This window comes from Macrobrachium rosenbergii, chromosome 47, assembly GCF_040412425.1.
Source record: "Macrobrachium rosenbergii isolate ZJJX-2024 chromosome 47, ASM4041242v1, whole genome shotgun sequence".
In the NCBI taxonomy this organism is placed as follows: Eukaryota; Metazoa; Arthropoda; class Malacostraca; order Decapoda; family Palaemonidae; genus Macrobrachium; species Macrobrachium rosenbergii.
This window is the reverse complement of record NC_089787.1, coordinates 31,673,153-31,690,052: the sequence shown is the minus strand read 5'-3', so window position 1 is coordinate 31,690,052 and position 16,900 is coordinate 31,673,153. Positions and strand designations below refer to the sequence as shown.

General features: G+C 34.8%; 1 protein-coding gene and 1 long non-coding RNA gene across 9 annotated transcripts in view; one reads left to right on the top strand and one right to left on the bottom strand.

Annotated features, from left to right (window-relative positions):
• The window catches only part of LOC136830731 (otoferlin-like), a 722,463-nt gene that overhangs the window by 129,621 nt on the left and 575,942 nt on the right, over positions 1-16,900 (top strand). The gene's annotated exons all lie outside the window — the stretch shown is intronic.
• On the bottom strand, positions 749-9,564 carry LOC136830730 (uncharacterized). The gene is made up of 2 exons (XR_010850728.1): positions 8,746-9,564; positions 749-2,693 (listed from the first exon to the last, which is right to left on the bottom strand). It is a non-coding gene; the product is annotated as an uncharacterized lncRNA (long non-coding RNA).

Sequence of the window (16,900 nt, the reverse complement as noted above, 5' to 3'; positions counted from 1 at the left end):
ATTCTTTTTAAATATTGATATCTCTCAGAAAGGCGTATAGAGACGAGATCGGTAATTTCTTCACTTTAATTAGTACTTAATATTATAAAGATCAGTACAAAATTAACAAGTTACAATGATAGAAACGAATCACTCTTGAATCAGTCTATATGGGAAACACGGAAGCGATTGGGAGAAGTACTCTCCCTTGAAGGACACAGTTCTGACTCTCCTCGTCGGTCTCTCACTCGTTGAACCCTCAGGAAACTTGCTATCTGTAAATCTCCACCTCCTTCTAGCCTTATTGGAAGGATTAATCAGCAAGGCCTCCCCTTCAAGTAGCTGATTGGAAGGACTGTAGTGGGTGTGATTCAAATCTCTCCTTAGAGGACTTGATAGGAGGTGATCTTAGGAGGGTGTGGGAAAGACCCCTCCACACATAATTGATTGGAGGTTGAAGAAGTATATCACTTGGGTCAACCCCCAAATTCCTGGAACTTCCACGAAAACACCTTCCGGAGAAGGCGGGGCTATAGAATCAGCTGTTGTAAGCATTTAGACTGTGCTGACTCATGTTTTGCTTGGCTTCAATCGCGAGGCCATTATTTCCCATTTTTACGACTGTTTTTATGGCTTAAACACGATATACTGCAATGTAAACATCTCGCGTATTGATAAACGACACAACAGCATTTGGCCGTTATCACTGTGTTCTTTGCCTCTCTCTTTACTCTTATTTCTCTCTTCTTCTCTCTCCTAACTTTTTCTCTTCTATCTCTCTCTCTCTCTCTCTTTTCTATTTAATTTCCCTATCTATTCTACACCACAACATCACTCGGTCACGCTACCTCACACTGCCCTCAGTGTGACAAAAAGAATATATTTCAATGGATGATTGCAAAATCACAAATAAAATAAAGCATTTATATGATTGCCCATCAAGTCAATTCTCAAAAAATATTTAAATTGCACAAACTGTGTCAATGCACTAATGCAAAAAAGTCAATTAAGAATATATGGTAGAAAATTCACATACATTACATTATGAATCAAAAGAGATACATATACATACATATATATACATATAATGAATTGTTATACTGTAAAATGGTTAATTGTTTTAACACACAATGCCAATAATAATACATAAAGAATTCAGCAGCAAATTATGTGTAAAAGATCATTTTACTCTTCATTGGTCCTCTTTATTTCTGTTATAATCTGCTCAATATTTGAAATTACCACACGTTTGACCAAAATTGCAAACACTATTATTACAATAATGATTATGACCAAATTGAACAGAGACAGAATTGGTGAAACGTTTTCTTTGTAATAGAAAAATTCATCTACTAAAGCCAACTCATTTATTTGTTTTAACTCTAACTGAGACAGTTTAAATTCTTTAACTTCACTAGAGTAGTTCATGTAGGGCTTATTTTTATGGATTGTGATTTCTGTGAAGACATGAGGTTCATAATATAATTTATTAGGAATAACTAACTTGCAAGTCTTATCAAAAGCATGGACATTATTGAAATTAATTTCAGTACTTACATTATGGCAATTAATAGTTGCTGTTACTGAACTTAGTGAAAACACAAAAACTGACTGTTCTACTATAATGGAAACAAAATCATGTTTGGATAATTGTGTACACAGTACTGTCTCTTGATTCTTGTTTTCAATTATTTCTTGAACACAAGGATAGGCATTAGTAGTTTCATACAGGTTGTCAAGGTTGCAAATATACTCTTTATCTTTCAAAAGTATACAATCTCTTAATTGAGCATCAGTAATAAATGACATCATTAGTCCATGTTCTTCTAATGCAAAATTGATGTGGTTGACATTTGAGATAATTACGTTTTCCTTTATCAACATGGGAAAAGGATGTATGGACATCAGTACATCTGCCTCTTTTTGATTAAAAGGTAGAATTAGAAGGACCTTATTCTTAACTACCTTGGTGGTTATCAAATTATAATAGACCATTATATCCTTTACCATAGGGTATAATGTCCTTCTACCAAAAATCACTAATTATGCCCTCTAATTCTCTTGGGTTTATTAATGTTGGACTTAATATTCCTTTATAGGCTAACAAAATGGCATTTAATAGATCTTTATGGTCTTGCAATACAATCCTAACATTGTTCATAAATGTACTTAAATGTTGTTCATCTGTTATTATCTTAATCTCTTTGGTAATGTTTGTGTTCACTTGATTAATAAATTCCTTTATTTTTTTTTCAATTCATCACTGTTTAAGTTTTGAGAGCTTATAATCTTATTTAACACAATGCCTCTTGTTGCTGCCCATTTCTCCAGTTTGTCTATACGGGCACTTTCTTTTTCTACATTAGAGTCTGTCGCGACTCCAAATAATTGATTAAGTGCTGTTCCTATAAAAGGTAAGAGGGATCGTTTGGATCTTGTATTTAACACACTTCCTATGTCATTATCTAGTTTTTCCAACAATGGTAAAACACTGTTATTTTCACTTTTCCTAATTAATGATTTCAATTCCCTTTGGACATCTTTCAATGTCATTTCATTTATAAGCACTGATGTAATGTCAATACTCACTATGCCTAAGTCCTTTATTAATTTCACAGATCCCTTTTTCTCTAGTAGTGCACCCTTCCGGATCACCACCTCAGATGACACATAAAGCAGTGTTATGATAACCAAGAAGAACCGCATGTTTGTATCTGTAAGAATAAGCCTTATCAGATATTCTGTATACATGAGGTATTTTAATGCCTACACATTGTTTATATCTAATAGTTCAACACTTTACATAAATTTATCTTTTCTTAAATTGTATTTGTTATTTATTGGTTCCTGTTCAACTTCTTTCAATAATTCAACTATTCTCTTATTGGACCAAGAGTCTGTTTTATTACCTTTACATGATTGGTATGAACAATTCTTTCCTTTAGATCACTCTCACTTATGATCTTTAGCTTATTTAACTTCAACACTTCTAATACCCTGTAAGGACCTTGGAACTTTGCGGATACTTTTACATTAGGACCTTCTGGAACATGATTCTGAACATATACCTGAGCACCTACTACAATTTTTGGTTTAGCTGTATTTTTGTCATAGTACTTTGCTTGGACACTCTGAGCTTCCTTCAGTCTAGTCCTCGTCTGTTTGATCGTTTCATATGTACGTCTAGTTTTCCAGGCAATATAGTCATCGTAGTTATAAGTATGTCGGGGTGGTGTTGCATCATCTAGTAACGTATTTGGTAGTCTCTTCTCGTATCCGTATAACAAGTAGTGTGGTGATTCTCCTACTGTCTCATTTACAGTATTGTTTATAGTAAACTGTACGTCTTCCAAAGCTAAATCCCAGTCTTCTGTATTAGGTTTAACTAAAGTTTTCAGGATATCCTTTATCTTACGATTCGTTCTTTCTACTGCTCCATTTGAACTTGGTTTATATGCTGTGATTTGACATTTATTTATCTCATAAAATTCACATAATTTTCTTAAAAGTTCACTAGTAAATTCTGCTGCGTTATCAGAAAGAAGAACTTGGGGACATGAATGTCTCGTAATAATTCTAGATTTAAGAGCTTCTGCTACTGTAATTGCATCTCTATTTCTTACTGGTACGATCTCTACATATCTTGTTAGATAGTCTAAAAAAAAGACTAATATTTGTTTATTCCCCTAACAGTTGTAGGAAATGGACCTAAAAAGTCCATAGATACGACCTGAAATGGATTCAACTCCGATGGGTATTTTTCAAGAGGAGCTTTTGGATTTACGTTACCTTTATGTCGATTACAAACTACACAATTTTGTACAAAGTTCTTGGCATCCTCACTACAATGGGGCCAAAAATAGTTTCTGGTTAGGATTCTAGTTGTCTTTTTGATTCCTGGATGTCCTGCTAACTTGTATGAGTGTGTTAGTTCTAAAACTTCTCTGATTAGTGTTTTCGGGATGTATAGTCGAGAATAACCATTCTTCTCTGTTGGTCTTTTATACAATAATCCATTGATTAAAACAAAATCAGGTTTTAAAGATTCATCTGTCATTAGTTGTCCTATTATATGCCTGATTTCTGTATCCATTCCTTGCTGTATTTGTACTCTTTCCAAATCTAAATCTACCACTTGACAGCTAAAACAAAAAGTATTAGTGGTAATACATTTCTCTGTTTCTTCTTGGGCTCTGGATAGTGCATCTGCTAGTGTATTAAATTTTCCTGGGATATATCTGAATTCTGGTGCAAATTCTAACACACTAATGAACCATCTATTGAACTTCATGTTATTTGTAAAAGTTCTCTTCTTAAACAAATCACAAATTGGTTTGTGATCAGTAAGTACATTGACTTTATGTCCTAAAATTATGTGTCTAAATTTCCTTAGACCCCAGTATAATGCTAAACATTCTCTTTCTATTGTGCTATAATTTTTCTCTGCAGCATTCAAAACTCTACTGGCATAATATACTGCTCTCATTCTTGTTTTGTCCTTTTTGTAATAATACAGCCCCTAGCCCGGTACTTGATGCATCACAGGCTAAGTAAAAGTCCTTCGAGAAATCTGGGTAGACTAGTACAGGGATTCCTGGTCATTTTACTCTTTAGTGTTTGGAAAGCTGTCTCTTGTTCTTTATTCCATTCATATTTGACATCTTTCTTTGTTAATTCTGTTAATGGTTTGGCTATTGTAGCAAAGCCTTTAATGAAAGGTCTATAGTAGCCTACCATTCCTAGGAATCTTCTCAATGCTTTCAAATTGGTAGGAGCTGGATATTCAACTATTGCTTTTATCTTGCCTGCTTGCATTCGCAGACCATCTTCACTAATTACATGTCCTAAGTATTCCAAAGATTTCATTAAGAATTGACATTTCTTTAATTTGATTTTTAATCCTGCTCTTCTTAATCTTTCCAAGACTATTTCTAATGTTTTGAGGTGACTTTCTAAATCTTTGCTAAAAATGATAACATCATCTAAGTAAACTGCAACATTTTCTATATCCCCTAATATTTGAAGCATTAATCTAACAAACGTTAAAGGAGCCGAAGTGAGTCCAAATGGCATGACTTCAAATTGCAAGTGTTCCTTGTGTGTGCTGAAGGCTGTGAATGGTTTCGACTCTTCGTCTAAAGGTACTTGCCAGTATCCACTAAGTAAATCTAAAGATGAAAATATCCTTGCGCCTCCTAATTGAGCTAACATATCTTGAATCACTGGCATTGGCATTCTATCGGGGATGGTGTTGGAATTTAACTTTCTATAGTCTATCACAAGTCTCCAATTTCCATCTTTCTTTGGAACAAGTAGTAATGGAGAATTATATGGAGATTTAGAAGGAATGACTACCCCATCTATCTTCATTTCTTCTATCAAATTATCAACTATGGGTCTTTGGCTTATTGGTAATCTGTAATTAGGAATAAAGAATGGTTTTGTTCCATCATCTAATACAATTTTATGCCTTAGGACATTTGTTCTACCTAATTTATCTCCTTCTATTGCTATTACATCTCTGTATTTTTCTAATACTTGAATTAATCTATCTTTGTTTTCTGGAAAATCTGTTTTATTCACTTCTTTGCTTAATTCAGATGTTTGACCAGTTACAGAGAAAAATGCTTCTTCTTCTAATGTTAGTAATGGATTGTTAATAGGTATTCCTTTTACAAAAGATAATGCCTGCATAAAGTGTTAGTTTGTTATCTGAGTAGTTCTGGACATAAACTTCACAAGTATCACCCTTCATGTGGACTAAAGAATTATCCATTCTGACAAATTCTGGTAACTCTTCATTTAGTAAAAGAACATCTTTAACTCCTATCTCTTCTTTTCCCCTTAGATGTATTTTTGTTAAACACTTTGGATGCAAAATTACCTGTCTGTTTAGTATTAATTGTACTTTATTATCATCAGCAGTGCTTACACAACATACTTCCTCATCTTTTGTTTCTGCAAAGTAACAATGTTCTGCATCTATACTAGTTTCTTCAGTTACTGCTATTATATCATTTATATCTACTTTATTTATTTTCTTTAACAACAGTACCTCATTTACTAATTTCCCTTCATTATCATAGCTGATTACTACATTGCTATAATGTTCTGTATTTATCTCTGCATAATTATCCTCATAAATGTCTTGTTCCTTGTCATATTCAGAACACTGGAGATCACCTTTATTTATTTCTGGGTCACTTCTTTTGTTGGAGGGTATAATTTCTGGATGTGCACATCTTATCTTTCTAGTCTGTAATTTTGAAATTCCTCCTTTCCGTTACCATTCATTTTAATTTGATTGTTCTCTTGATGATAAGTTATTTTCTGTATGTCTTTGTCGCTTGTTGAAGTCGTCTCAGACAAATTGATCAGATTTGGGTGAAACTTTTCTTCTTCAAGCGTAAAGCATACGCTCTTTTTATTATCTTGTGTAACGTTAATCCTTCCTTCTCGGCAATTCAGTATAATTCCACATTTCTTCATTAATTTATATGAGAACAACACCTGTGCGGGAAAGAACCTGTCTTCTAGAACTATAAAACTTTCAACAGTTTTATGTGACGAAAGGTCTATTTCTAAGTTCACATTGCCTAAACTTTTTATCTGTTTACCCGCTACTCCTTTTATTATCTTGCTTTGACCCTGAATTAGCGTTTCTTTAACGCCTAAGTAACTTGTTAATGTGTGTTTATCTATTATGCTTACAGTACTACCTGAATCCATAAGGACAGTACATAATTTATTCTGTATTGGAATTTTAATTATAGGTAAATCCTTTCTGATTATTTCTTCTTCATCCATGGAAAATACTACTTCTTTACTCTGCAATATGGATAGTGCGGATGAACCTTCACTTCTCCTATTTGCTAATTCTTCTCTTAATTTATCTTCTTGAAGGGACTTTCTTTTGGTATTCTGTGTAGGGATAAAATGTCATTGATTTGAAGACTTATTTGATGCTGAGCGGTTACTACTTAATTCAACTATTTCTTTATTTCCTTCTTGTGTTTTTAAACCAGCAATTCTTTGTTAAATGTCCTATTTTCTTACAAACCGTGCAGATTCTAGGTTTTCTACACTCATTTGTAAAATGATTTGTATACCCGCAGTTTTCGCAGGCTGTCTTGGGTCTCGCCCCTTGAGCGGAATAGTTCACTTGGGTTGAAGTGTTTGTGTTTGAGTTTTGACCATATCTATAAGGTTTGTGTGGTCCACTCTTTGTTAGATTGTTTCTTCCTTTGATCTGGATTCCATTTTCTTTTAGTATTTTGGGCATATTTCCTTGGAAGGTATTTGGTCTATTTCCTGCTTGTCTGGAATTATCATAGAATTTATTATTCAGTTTAAAATTAGGATTATTATTTCTGACTTTCCTTTCATTTTGTGCTTCTGTTGTTCCCATGAATTCCTTGGATAGATTTATCTCTTTCCTTTGGATTTCTTCTCTCATTGTCTTCAATGTTTGAAGGCTTGTTTTTCTGGGATCAAGTTTTATTTTTCTGAAAGCTTTCTTTTCCTCTTCTCCAAGAATATTATATATGGTTCCAAATGACAGGTAATTTAATACATGCCGTAGCTCAACTAATTTCTGGGCACTAGCCCCAAACTGATCCTTGTCTCCTATAGTAATACCTGTCTTCTCTAAATCTTCGCTTATTTTCTCTATTGCATTCTCCACGCTTGCGTACAAATTAGCAATTGTTTTATATTGTGGGTTAAGAAATCTAGTTAGGTTATATAAACCGTCAGTCTGATTTACTGGTTCCCAGAGTGATAAACAAATTTCTTTAAATTCTACATAGTTATTAAGTTTGCTAAAACTTGTGGAATTCAAAGTTTTATGTGCGTCTCCATGTTCTGAGCTGACGAGCAACAAGGCTTCATTTATCTTAGCTCTTTCATCTGTTATTCCCCTGAAATTATACGACTATCTGCATCTGCTAGCCAATGATTTACAGTATAGGCTTGAGTCTGCTTTTGTCAGGATTGGAATCATCCACCTGTCCACAGAAGCGTGTGGCGGTTGTTATGACGGCCGCCTGGTTCATATTAAAAAAATTGTAATGTGCGAGTATTATTAGTATTATTAGTATTGTTACTATTATTATCATTGTTAGTAGTATTAGAACGATTAACACTATTTTGGTTCTGGTTATTTGTGTTATTATTGTTAGTATTTCCTTGCACTACAGCGGAGTGGGAATTTAGTCTTGAAATTCGACTTCGTCTAATTGTCGACGGTCTTAAATCGTAATGTGAATGTCTAACAGTGTTCAGTAATTCATCAAATACTCGTTGCATGTCCACACACAAAAAATTTTCACTCAGAGTACATCAATCAAAAAATATTTTCGTTATATTGTACCAAGATTAAAACCAATTTGTCAAATTGTCACACAAAAAAATTAAATTCTCTATTGAGTTCAAGTGCACAATTAAAACCTTTTTTCAATACTCAAAATAAATTCTTATATGAAATTGGGCATCATATCATTAAAATTCATTATAATAAGTACACAAAATTACATATATAACTTCTCAAATAATCATCACCAACCGAGTAAAAAATAGCTAATTCCCTATCTAAATTATTTACTAAATAATTAATTTATCATAGAGAGAGTAATGCTGGTATTTATGCAAACAGAATTTTATTCACTAGAGAGAGTTTTCTTAATTTTCAATCTTATAGCAAGATGCAAAAAAAAAATGTATCTTCACTTATTTATTAAGAGAGAGATTGGACAGTAAATTCCTTACTGTGTTGTGTTGTTGATATCGTGATATCGCTAAATGTTGTTCATTCGGCGGTGAATGTTTCGCTGTCGGATCACTATGTCTGCGTTGTTTTTCCGCTGTGGTTTTCCGCTTTCGGAATCTTGTTGAAAGTTTGTACGTTGTTTTTCTTCAATCACTCGATGCAATGTCGCTAACACTGGGCTTATTATCGCTGTCGGCGTCTTGCTCAGTTTGTTGACGGTAACAGTTCAAAATGTTTTTGGCTTCGGGACGCAATAAACTGTTTTATTCACACTCGACGTTCTTGTTGTAAGCTGCTATTCGCTGGAGTATTTTTATTTCTTCTGATATATTTTGTTCGTCGTCGTAAAAAAAATATAAGTTCGTTTTGTAGAATTTCGTTTCACTGTAACTTAAATAATTGCACTGATAATTTCATTAATGTTCGTTTGTTTCGTCTCGCCTTCTGGATCCACTTTAGCTGCCACCAATTGTAATGATTTTATTGTTCCTTTTTTTTTTACGTTCTTCGTTTTATGTTTGCATAGAATTTAGTCTTTCTCTTCTTACCTTGGTTTCTTTCGAGGTGTCCTTCAGATCGCTTCGCGGATGATGTGCTATCTTTGTATATTTATTCTTTTTTAAATATTGATATCTCTCAGAAAGGCGTATAGAGACGAGATCGGTAATTTCTTCACTTTAATTAGTACTTAATATTATAAAGATCAGTACAAAATTAACAAGTTACAATGATAGAAACGAATCACTCTTGAATCAGTCTATATGGGGAACACGGAAGCGATTGGGAGAAGTACTCTCCCTTGAAGGACACAGTTCTGACTCTCCTCGTCGGTCTCTCACTCGTTGAACCTCAGGAAACTTGCTATCTGTAAATCTCCACCTCCTTCTAGCCTTATTGGAAGGATTAATCAGCAAGGCCTCCCTTCAAGTAGCTGATTGGAAGGACTGTAGTGGGTGTGATTCAAATCTCTCCTTAGAGGACTTGATAGGAGGTGATCTTAGGAGGGTGTGGGAAAGACCCTCCCACACATAATTGATTGGAGGTTGAAGAAGTATATCACTTGGGTCAACCCCAAATTCCTGAACTTCCACGAAAACACCTTCCGGAGAAGGCGGGGCTATAGAATCAGCTGTTGTAAGCATTTAGACTGTGCTGACTCATGTTTTGCTTGGCTTCAATCGCGAGGCCATTATTTCCCATTTTTACGACTGTTTTTATGGCTTAAACACGATATACTGCAATGTAAACATCTCGCGTATTGATAAACGACACAACAGCATTTGGCCGTTATCACTGTGTTCTTTGCCTCTCTCTTTACTCTTATTTCTCTCTTCTTCTCTCCTAACTTTTTCTTCTATCTCTCTCTCTCTCTCTCTCTTTTCTATTTAATTTCCCTATCTATTCTACACCACAACAGAATGAACAGATATTTAATGTGCCCTTCGAGATCTTTACGCCCAATTTGGATTCTTAATTTTTTTTCCCTCCATAAGTAACATTTTATATTCACTCAAAAGGGTTTGTGGCTTTTTTTCATCCCTGATTTAGAGTTGTCTTAAGAGAGTAATTTTATTTTGTCGTCCTAATACAATTCCGTAAATCATTAAATGAATATCTTCAAGATTGAAATGGTTGTTGGTATCAGTATGTTGGTAGCTGCCCTTGCGTTATCTAATAGAAACCTATAATTAATTTTCAGATAGGTAAGACTGATAATTTTCTAGGTGTAAAATCGCCTTATTTCACTTTATGATCATATGAAATTCACGTAGGCCTCTGCCTAAGTAAAGTCATTCCATTATTATGCTTTAGCAATCCATTTGCTTATTGAGACAATTACATTTGCAGATATAAAACCATCTAAATCACGGCGTATTGATGTTGGTCTGTTTTACGCAAGTTCTATACTTTAGTAGGACTGTTAGGGTCACATCAGGAATTACTGAGTTACCGAGAAAGAGCAATGGAAAGAATCTAAAAAACTCCTTTGTTAATGCATACCCGGTAAATCATCAGGCATTTAATACTTTCATTTTTGTATTTCCACAATGGAAAGGTTGGGGATACAAGAAGAGGTTTAGGGAAAAGACGGACCGTGGGTGTCAGTAACTAACTCGAATGTCTAATAATAGAATAATAATAATAATAATAATAATAATAATAATAATAATAATAATAATAATAATAATAATAATAATAATAATAAGGAATACAAAACGGCTGTGTATAATGGCAAAGTCTTCGGTCTGTAGCCAACGGTGTTCGTAAGGTATGTATCAAAACTTGGGTGACGTATTATTATTGAAAGTGAAACATTTTGGGAAAACGCATATGCATTTCATCTATAGTCTACTAAACGAAATATTCTTCAAAGGGAAGTTGCAAACCGATGGATGAAATTCCTTGTGAAGATTCGTTCGGTTTGTCCTGCGATCAAGGAATAAATAAAACCCATGATCGTGCTGCAGTAATTTCAAGTAGCGCAGATAAAAATTTTATGAAGGGGGCATGAATATGGAAAACTCCGTTGAGAGAGGATCCAGAAACCCAACAGAGGGTGGTACTGAACTTGCTCTTAAAGTAAACGTACCCGAATAGGAAACGTATTCTTAGTCTTGTACGTAGCCAAATTGCTATTCTGTACACCACTGGCTGCCCTATTAAGTAATTACGAGGGTCCCAAGAAGCCGCCGAGCCAGTGAATATCTGCCCTTTCAAACGAGCGTAATTATGCTCTATGATGTAGATTCTGTGTGAATTGGGTAATGGGGACGTCTAATTGTAATGCAAATCTTCAACATTTATCTTTGTTGAGGGAACTTGTGTAAATAGTCTTTTTTGTGGTACAGAAATGAGATTTAAAATTTTATCTACAAGCTTCATCAGAGTACATTGTCTTTTGAAATGCTATGTTTTTCTCTTTTTTCATAGGAAAGTATTCTGTTCTGTGGAAATTCAAGTAGCAGGTAAATTTTCCTCCTATGCAAGTACCTTATGGTAATACAATTTTAAATGATACTGATAATAATGGATTTAGCATGTTTAGCATCCTTCTTTTATGTAAACGCCCACCCTCCTTTTTTTTCTATGTACATGGCTGTTGTCTCCGGTTGTACTGACTTTCCTCGTAGTGTTCACGTGGTAATAAGCTGAAAAATTATTTTATATAATTCAGCAAAGATATCTAAAGTTATGAGAATTCCTCCTAATATTTCCGACCTTAAAACAGAGTACTTCTCTAAATGTCACTCAAACCAACCGCTTTTAGGTTTAAGTAATTTGTCCATTTTATAAAAAACAACATATTCTCCTTAACGAAGGTCCCCCCGCCCCACCAACTTCATTTTTTTTAAGGAGTATTTTCTTTAACGAAGCCATGAGAGCGAAATGACGATGATTAATTATTTTTTGTTCCTTAAGAGGGAGTAAGAGACCGTCTGTAAAGGGAAACGCAGTTGCTCTCATCTTGGCAAGAGAATGCAACTTGGCCCTTGTTAAATGAGACGAAATAACTTGTTTTTCTCACGGAGGGGAGAGCGAACAAAGAATGCAGAGCTCCTGCGCAACATTCTCTTGGCCCTTTGGTAAGGAATTTCATACGCATAGTGTCGCACGGTTTCCTGGAAGGTTAGATCTGTCAAAGAAGAGCGTACTGCTTCAGGATTTCATTATTTTTCGTTGCATTTTACTCTTCGTTCGAGTTTTAATACCGCCAGAGAAGCTTTATAGACTTTTAGAAAGTGTTGTCGTTTTTCTTACGGAATTTTTCATTTGCCAGGCTCTTTACAGAACGTTTTTAAGTAGAAAGGAGGCAACAGTACGCCTGAGGACTTTTGCGTCAATCTTCAAATGCAGGGCATTCCGCGTCCAACTTTCACACGGCTTCCAGTTCAAGGGAAAAATCCTCCTGTAAGCTCGATGAATAGAGAAACGTCTCCTAGAGATGTTTAGAGAAGAGAGGAAATAGACTTTAACTTCCAACTCGGAACAGCATTATACAGTATATCCATCATATGATGAGGAGTCTAAATAGGCAAAGTTAAAGGGCGTGAGGAAAGTAAATTTGAGATTTTCTTGCTTTAATGTTATTTTCGAACAGAAAAAGATAACTAAAGGAATTACACGATTAGAAATACATAAACTTTCGTGTTTTTCGTAAGGTTGTTCTTGACAAAATAAGTTTAGTAGGTTAATTCCTGCCAAAATAAATTGGATGTCTCGACTTTCACTTAAATCATTTGCGTAGTCTCTCTCTCTCTCTCTCTCTCTCTCTCTCTCTCTCTCTCTCTCTCTCTCTCTCTCTCTCTCTCTCTCTCTCACAAACCACAAAAGCTATCGTTTGAAATGAGAACTGTCAAAAGAGGTAGCAAAATTAAATATTTTGTTAGTTCCTAATCTCTTCCACTGTGTTATCCTATTTCCATTAAATCGGATATACTGTACTTATTCCACATAAGAAACTCAGTACTCTCATGTCCAATTAGTTTACATACTTGAGATTAATATTATTCAATGAATTGAAGTTTAATGTTTATATATGTGTGTGTGTGTTTGTGCGCGCTTGTGTGTGTGTGTGTAATATTTATACATATGTGTATATATACATACGTACATACATACATATATATATGAAATTTTTTATCACACCGTGATTTATATAGAATCACGAAGCTGCAGATGTCGCTTAATATCAAATTCCCTGATGAGTAGACTGTCAACTGGAGTCGCTGGACTAGTATCTGTGTCGTGGGATCGAGACCCGGCAGTACCAATCCATTTATCACTTATAAATTCTCCTTCGGTGATAATTCCCCATCGGGGATATTCCCAAGGTAGCGTGAATTTGATTTTAAGTGACAGTTGTAGCTTCATGATTACACACACACACACACACACACACACACAAAATATATATATATATATATATATATATATATATATATATATATATATATATATATATATATATATATATATATATATATATATATATACACATTATAACTCTGTTTGTGGGTTGCCAACATTTTCTTCATAAAGTAAAGTGAAAGAAGCATTCACCTACAGCCGGAGAAAAATTCTACGTTGCCGGCGGTCGACTTTTTATTGCTTTCGGCGGCATTATGTCAAGTCAAGCATCTCCCTTTGACCTTTTACAGTCTCCACAGAGGAAAACTTCTCTGCCAAAGAATTTCTTTCGTCCAAAATATTGATCACGCAAGTCCCTCCCAGACGAAAAGTGGAAAAAGAGGAAACAGAAAATTGTAACGTTTCATTTTTCCTCCGGAGGCAAAACCGGAAGAGTCGAGAGGTGGGATGTGGCATTAGTGCACGAAATCTGGGGAACGATAAATGATTCCTGATGACTCTCTTGCCGAATTGAAAAGCTGTTTTTTTTTTTTATTCACTGAAATAGATAATTACATATTACGCATGCCTGTGTTACGAATGAATTCAGATGTGTTCTTTTGATTCTCGTTTCATGTTAGTTCTTATTTTCTATGTTTATTTTGCTACTGAATTTGTAATTTTCATTTTAGTTTTCTGTAAAAGATAACTATTTGTCTGTCCGTCCGCACTTTTCTGTCCGCACTCAGATCTTAAAAATTACTGAGGCTAGAGGGCTGCAAGTTGGTATGTTCATCATCCAGTCTCTAGTTATCAAACATACCAAATTGCAGCCCTCTAGCCTCCGTGGTTTTTATTTTATTTAAGATTAAAGGTAGCCATAATCGTGCATCTGGCAACGATATAGGACAGGCCGCCAACAGGCAGTGGTTAAAGTTTCACGGGCCGCGGCTCATACAGCATTATAGCGAGACCACCGAAAGATAGATCTGTTTGTCGGTGGCCTTGATTATACGCTGTACAGAAAACTCGATTGTGCCGAAGAAACTTCGCGCATTTATTATTTGTTTGGTTTTGTTCTAGGACGCTGTAGTTGTTGACGTTTGTTTTCCTTTCGTAAATTGTCTTCAGGAAGTAAGTATATGGTGATGTGCTCAAGATCCTTATTCGGGAGGTTTCATTATAGTTCTCAAGATCATCTTTAGAAAATTGGTTTCGCATCCAGACTGGCATTTCATTTATTTTAGTTAATATGATAAAAACTGGGTTTTCCTGGTAGACATTTTAATCTGGAACAAGCCTGAGTAGAAGGCATTGCATTATATGAAGTTATTACTGACGAATTAATTAAATTCTGGTCTCCCTCTTTATTTAATAATAGACTAGAACCTGCGTAGTTATCTCACTTTAAAAATAAAGCATTTCTCTTTCGCCTTTATATATTTTAAGATGTTAAATATAAAGTTTGATCCATTGTTCTCTCTTTGACTTCACAGAGATATATATATATATATATATATATATATATATATATATATATATATATATATATATATATATATATATATATATATATATATATATATATATATATATATATATATATATATATATATATATATAATATATATATAAATTCCTGGATGAATCATGTAAAATTCCTGTTGAAGCGGAATTTAATGTTGGTAAAGGTGTTCCAGATAAATAAATGAAGTAAAGGTTACTGTTATATTGCCAAAGCAGCTGCTTCCAATTACATAGGTAATGGATCACAAAAACCCAAGAGGGCTCCAAAGTTATAGGAAAAGGTAATAAAATACATAAATATGAAGAAACAGAAAATAAAACGATACACCTGAATTCAGGAGACGTCAGCAGAAAGCAGGAACGCGCTTGATCCTGGCTTAAACATTTGGATGTCAGAAGAGTCCATAATTGCAATAGGCAAAATATTCCATATTTGAGCTGCGGCCAAGATAAAGCGTCTAGCAAACTGAGTGGTATTAAACTTGATACTAGAAAACGACACTCTGCAGCATCAGCCCGCATATGGAGAGCAGAATACAATATACGAAGGAACTGCATCTGTTTGGGAATTCTGGGTGCCATATGACGTTGAACTGGAATGGCGACGCACCAGTTATTTGCATTTGGGATATCTGTTCCGAGGAATTCATGCCATTTTGGGTTCTCGACGACCGAAATGTTTACATATTTCTAAGCATTGCGCCGAAACTTTGATCGTCTGAGGTGCATTCTGAGTGATTCTCGCACTATATTGTTTCAAAATTTCGAAGCAGAATTATGCATCGTCCGAGTGTGATATAGCGCAAATTGCATAAAAAGAATAAGAAAAAAAAGAACAGGCCCAGATCTAAATTTGGATCCACTCTCAAATGCAATTTTTTGTTCCTATAACAGACAGACTGGCAAACAGACGAGCTAAATACAATATAACCTCTAGATTATAAGTTGACAGACAGACAGACAGATCATAGCAATGGGACAACCTTAAGTGGTAAGTCAAAGACGTGAAAGCGCAGTGCTGTGGGGATCGGGAGATGTAGAAATGTGGGATTCGGATAAGGGAAATGTGTTAACAGTGTGGGTGTGGGGAAACTTGATAGCTGTGTGGGTGAGGCTTTGGAGGGTGTACGCAAGTGTGGAAAAAGGTTGGATGTTCCTATACCGAAGGTCAGGTGTCAAATGAACGGTCTACACAAATACAAGGAAAAAGTATATCCGTATGAGGGGGCCACCACGTAGGTGACAAACGTCAAAAAATTTAGTTCCCTACAACCTCACATATATCAGAAATATAAATGTTGAAAAGCGTGAATTAAGTTGACAGATATGTAGAACATTTTTCTCATTTGACGTAATGTAATTAATGTATTGCTGATAGAAATAACATTTGCATAATCGAAGAAGTGATTGTTACCCTACGATTAGTTTTATTCCTATCGTTGGCTAAATGTTTATTTTTTTCTTATGTTCTTATGCAAAATAGATGTTTGAGAGGAGAGTGATAAGGATTGATGTCTGTAGAGAGTGGTGTTGGTGAACAGAGGCTAGAAAACCATGCTGGAGCCATTGTTCATTCATTCACTATTTTCTATAGCGGTGGTATTTGTTCATTCATTCACTGTTTTCCATAGCGGTGATATTGGCTTACTCAGTCACTATTTTCTGCAGCGGTGATATTTGTTCATTCATTCACTATTTTCCATAGCGGTGATATTTGTTCATTCATTCACTATTTTCCATAGCGGTGATATTTGTTCATTCATTCACTATTTTCTGTAG